This window comes from Mus caroli, chromosome 7 (assembly GCF_900094665.2).
Source record: "Mus caroli chromosome 7, CAROLI_EIJ_v1.1, whole genome shotgun sequence".
In the NCBI taxonomy this organism is placed as follows: domain Eukaryota; kingdom Metazoa; phylum Chordata; class Mammalia; order Rodentia; family Muridae; genus Mus; species Mus caroli.
This window is the reverse complement of record NC_034576.1, coordinates 141,066,407-141,071,710: the sequence shown is the minus strand read 5'-3', so window position 1 is coordinate 141,071,710 and position 5,304 is coordinate 141,066,407. Positions and strand designations below refer to the sequence as shown.

The following is a 5,304-nucleotide window of genomic DNA, read 5'->3' as shown; positions in this document are numbered from 1 at the left end:
GGGAGGGAGGGAGGGAGGGAGGGAGGGAGGGAGGGAAGGAAGGAAGGAAAGAAGGAAGGAGAAATGTCCTCATACTATGTCATACTCATACTATCAGTGGATTTATGATGAAAGGCTTAAAAGACCTCCGATGGTTAGTCTTGTCAACTTGGTAGGATTTGGAGTCTTGTAGGAGCAACACCTCTAAGTGTTTATGAGAGAGTTTCCAGAGGTATAAATGGAGCAGGAGGACCCACCATTGAATGTAGGTAGCACTGACCTATAGAATGGAGTCCCAGAGGAGAGTGTTAAAGAAGGAGAAAGCAGCTGTTCACCACCATGCGCCTCTCTGCTTCCTGACTGAATGACCTGACTCTCCCTCTCATGTTGCTATTTTTTCCCTGCCATGATGGACCAGACCCTCTCTTTAAACCTTAAGCTAAAACGAGCTCAGTTTCTTTCCTTAACTGCTTTAAGGCCAGTTACTTTGTCACAAAAAAAAAAAATGAGTACCTACTATAAATTTAATGAAAAAAGTAGCCTTTTCATCATGCTCAGACCATATACATCTCCAGGACAAAGCACACACCACTCTGTGACCATGAGAGACCACCTAGATGGATGCACATGTGAAGATGAAAACAGGTAGCATCACCAGGATGCTGGACCAGGAAAAGATTGCTTAGGACAAAAACATTGTGGGAACCTAAATCGAGATGGTAATGCAGTAATCCCAGCACTCGGGAAGCTGAGGCAGAGATAACAAGTTCTAAACCATCCTGGAATGCTTAGCAAGGCTCTGTGGAGGATGGGCAGAGAGAAGGGGGCGGGGGTGAAGGGAGAAGAGGAGAGAGGAGGGAGAGGAGGGGGTCGGAAGACAGGAGAAGACCCTTGCGAATGCATGAACAGAAGAGACGACCTGGGAACGTTCCGGTGACTGGTGACTAGCTTCCCAACCCAGTTCTCCTTTCTTACTTTAATGTCCCAGGTAGGGCCTCTGTCCTTGATGTCATTTCCTTCCTGCTCTGAAGTCAAAGATATAGAGCAAGCAACAAAATCGACCCTACTGCCAAGAGTACTTTTTAATAAACTGTAGTAGGATTTGCCAACTGGCACTGCTGGAAGCCAACCACAGAAACCTAAGGTTAGCACTCAGGGTTAGCACTGTGCGATCATGGGAAGCCACTTCAAACATGCCCTTGAACTTCAGGAACTACCCCAGTCTTATCTCTTTTCCGTGAGAGAGTTCAGCAAGGGCCCTTGAAGGTCACTGGGGGGGCTCTGTGAAGGGAGGGAAGCACACGAAGGCTTTGCCACCTCTAACTCTCCTCCTGAAGCCAAGGTGACCCTGGATTTCAGCTGAACGAAGAGTAGATGATGGTGCGGACCGGAAGTGTGAGCACCACACGGGCACCAGGTTCCTTCACAGCACAGACCCTGCTGGTTGGGCTGTTTCGTGGTTGTGTGTTCACACAGATTTCTAGTGGAGACTTCAAACCCTCGAATTCCTTGGGGGTCAAAGCCAACCACTACCAGAAGGCAAGGTGAGGGTGTATAAGAAGATTCGGGGCAGGCGGGATGCCTCAGTGGGGTAGAGGTACTTGCTGTACAAGCCTGGAGACCTGAGTTTGATCCCTGGATCTCACCTAAAGGTAGAAGCAACCTACTCCTCAAAGGTGTCCTCTGACTTCCACACACACACCTACCATGGTGTGGACACACAGGCGTGCGCACACACACACACACACACACACACACACACACACACGCACACACGCACACACGTGCACGCACAAGCATAAGAAATTACATTTTTAAAGCAATGGCTCATAAGAAATTTAGTTTTGTTGTTGATGATGCTTTGTTTTGAGACAGTCTCATTTTGTAGGCTGGCCAGGAACTGTCAGCCATCCTCCTGCCTCAGTCTCCCGAGTGCTGGACTCACAGGTGTGCTGGGCTGGCTAATGTTCATTGTCAACCTGACAGTCTTGAGAGTCACCCGGGAGACAAAGCCCTCTGGAAGGGATCATTTTGATTATGCCAACCGAGGTGGGAAGATCCATCGTAACTGTGAGTAGGATGCTCCCCTAGGCAGGGCGTCCCAGTCTACACTGTTCTTTGACGACTTACTGCAGGTGCGTTCTGACCAGGGGCCGCAAGCGCCCACTGTGGTGCACTTTGGAACTGAGAGACAAAGTAAGCCTTCCTCCCATAGATGCTTTGGTTGGGGTAGTGTTACAGTGACAGAAAAAGTAACTGAGACACTCCCGTCTCCACTCTTGGCTCAGGAAGCATTTCAACTTGCAAACAAACAAAAATACCAAACAGGGTCTCACTGGGTAGCCCTGGATGGCTCAGAACTTTCTATGTAATTTTCAATGTACCAGGCTGGCTTCAAACTCAGAGATCCACCTGCCCCTGTCTCCTGAGTGCTGAAATGAAAGGCACACACCACCATACCTTGGCCCTTGGCCCAGCGAGAATTTTTTTTAAAGATTTATTTAATATATATATATAAAATAAATCTTTATTTTATATATATATATAATAAATCTTTATTATATATATGTATATGTGTGTATGTATATATATACATATACACACACACATATAGATAGATAGATAGATAGATAGATAGATAGATAGATAGATAGATAGATAGATAGATATGAATGCTCTATCTGCATCATGTATACTTGCATCCCAGAAGAGGGCATCAGACCTTATCATAGATGGTTGTGAGCCATCATGTGGTTGCTGTGAATTGAACTCAGGATCTTTGCAAAAGTAACCAGTGCTCTTAACCGCTGAGCCATCTCTCCAGCCCCAAGAGAATCATAATAAGTTCACAACCTTGGAAAAACATAACCTTGGACAGGATTTCTCTTTTATTGGGTTAAACATCCCATTTGCCCAGCTGAAGCAGAAGTTACCTCATATCAACAGAGGTTAGGGCCATGTGCTTCAGCCTTCTCCTTGAGTGAACCCCTTCTTACAAAGCTGGCCTGAACCACCAGACATAGAATGGAGCTCCTCCGAGGCTAGCCTCTCCAGCTCTGCGTTGCTGACATGACTCTCATGTCACCCCAGTCCTAAGACACCAGCAGAATGACAACACAGACAGCCTTGAACACAGTTCTCAAGCTGTCGCACAGTCTAGCTGTCCTGGTGCAGCTCCTGGGGTCTTCCAGGGGAACCCCAGTGCAGAGCAAGCAGGGTGCCACCTTTGATCTAGTCAAGTGTTTGATAAAGTATCCTTCCAAGGCAAGGCAAGCAGCGCTGGATGCTGGGGTGTAGATGGAGGATTCAGTTTGTGCTCCTCACGGCACCTGATGCTCAGCCTCTCTCTGTTACCTAGGGGATGAGGGCAGCATGCTGGTGCTCATCTACTCAAAGGCTGCAATCCAGGAAGTTTTGAGTCTCCAACCCGCCTGTCTGCAACACCTTCTCCATTAGCAAACCAACATCAAAATGACAGGTGATGGCCTGTAAAAGTAGCCGGTGTGTGCGGCGGGTTCACGGCTGCTCAGATGCCTCGTGGTATCAGTAGGATGACTTAGTTATTGCCAGTTACCTGCAATCTTTCCGCTGTGGCCCTGCCAGCCCCAGTCAACGCTGGGTTTTCTCTGAGCAACTGGAGAGACTGAGACACCCTGGAACGATGATGGCTCCTCTTTCAGATAACAGAAGAACATCTCTTGATGCACCCTGGAACGATGATGGCTCCTCTTTCAGATAACAGAAGAACATCTCTTGATACAAGCTGCTGCTTCCCCTAGTGCCCTGCTTAGAAGTTGATTCATACGTTTTGAGAGAAGACACCCTCCAATCAGAGGGCAGGCAGAAGATGAGGGCTGAAGCCAAAACCACTCAAGAGAACAAGAGGCAAGCCCAGTGCATCACCCCATTCATGGGGAAAGGGAAGGCAGTGGAGGCTCCCAGGCTGTGCCCGGAGTTTCCAGAGGCTCTGTTCATGGGATTTTTGTCATCATGGAACCAAACAAAGTTGCCACCCAGATCCTCCACCCATCCCAGCTGCCAGGAACAAGGCTCTGCCTGCACAGTCAATCAAATAGACAGCCATGTTTTAAAGGAGCACTATGTGAGAAACAGGTCCAGCCACCCCCCCAAGTGCACACATGAGTGTGCCTATGAAAACAGACCTGGAGCATGCTCCTCTACATGTCCACTGCACACTCAGAATGCCACACTGCTAACTTTTAGCATATATATATATATATATATATATATATATATATATATATGCATTCTAAATACAGCAGAGAATCCAAACAGAATAAACCTAGAGAGGCAAGCTCTAGCCTGGATGGAAAAATAACAAAACCTTTGCTTTACTCGGAACACATACTTACACTCTCAAGCCTTGGGTTCTGCTCTCTGCCCGGCTCTCATTTAGATGCTGTGGCTTGCTCTGTTTGCCCGGCTTCTGCGAATCAGCTCTGAAGCTCCTATGACTCAGCAAAGAGCTCTGCTTTTATTTTTCAGATGGAATTTACCACGCTGTGACTACATCCAGGGGGAGGAACCACTTCTTCAGCCGTTTCTAAGCTGGAGCCCTGCAGCCAGCATGGCTGGAGCTCTCCCTGAACACAGAGGCTTCTCTTGGTACCCTGGGCTCACTCAATGGATGTGGAGGCCCCGGGGTTCAGGATGACTACAACTGGGGAGGCTCTGGCACTGTACAGCCCCGGCGGATCCTGACTGCTCTGAGCTGCACAGCCAAGGGATGAATGCTGGCTGTTGAGAGGATCTAGACAGGTCCTTGCATAAACAGGAGGGTAGGGAGTGGAAGGCAGAGCTGGGGAGTGGTTCCCTGTCACAAGCTGCTTCTGTATACATTCCACTCCTCTTTTCCTCTGGGATACTGAATCCCCATAGGGATTTTATGTCACTGTAAGGTCACTAGCATAATACTAAGTTTCCACGAAGAAGGATATTTTCACTCTGAAGGACACATAGGTAGAGCACTATGGTCTGAGTGACTCTTGGGAAGTCAGCTGGCCCTGAAAAACAGATACTTAGAAAGTGGGGGGCCTCCTGAGTTCCCCCAACAGCAGGAGGGCACTCTAGCTCCATCTGGCTTGGTTGAACTGGGAAAGAAACAAAGTAACCCTAGCTGCCCTGCCAGGACTTAACCACCAGGAAAAGAACTGCGTCTGTAGCCGAGTCTAGATCCAGTTTAAATCTGGGCATCCAAAGCCGGGTGTGGTGGCACACGCCTTTAATCCCAGCACTCGGGAGGCAGAGGCAGGCGGATTTCTGAGTTCGAGGCCAGCCTGGTCTACAAAGTGAGTGCCAGGACAG

General features: G+C 48.4%; 1 protein-coding gene across 7 annotated transcripts in view; it reads right to left on the bottom strand.

Moving 5' to 3' along the window:
* Positions 1-5,304, bottom strand: part of Jakmip3 (Janus kinase and microtubule interacting protein 3) — a 118,826-nt gene that overhangs the window by 89,302 nt on the left and 24,220 nt on the right. For 3 of the 7 annotated variants that reach the window (XM_029479037.1, XM_029479040.1, XM_029479041.1), the window contains exon 1: positions 4,353-4,433. The exons of the other annotated variants lie outside the window; for them this stretch is intronic. The gene's annotated coding sequence lies outside the window, so the exon portion shown is untranslated. Of the gene's footprint in view, positions 1-4,352; positions 4,434-5,304 lie in introns of those variants that run through there. 7 annotated transcript variants of the gene reach the window in all.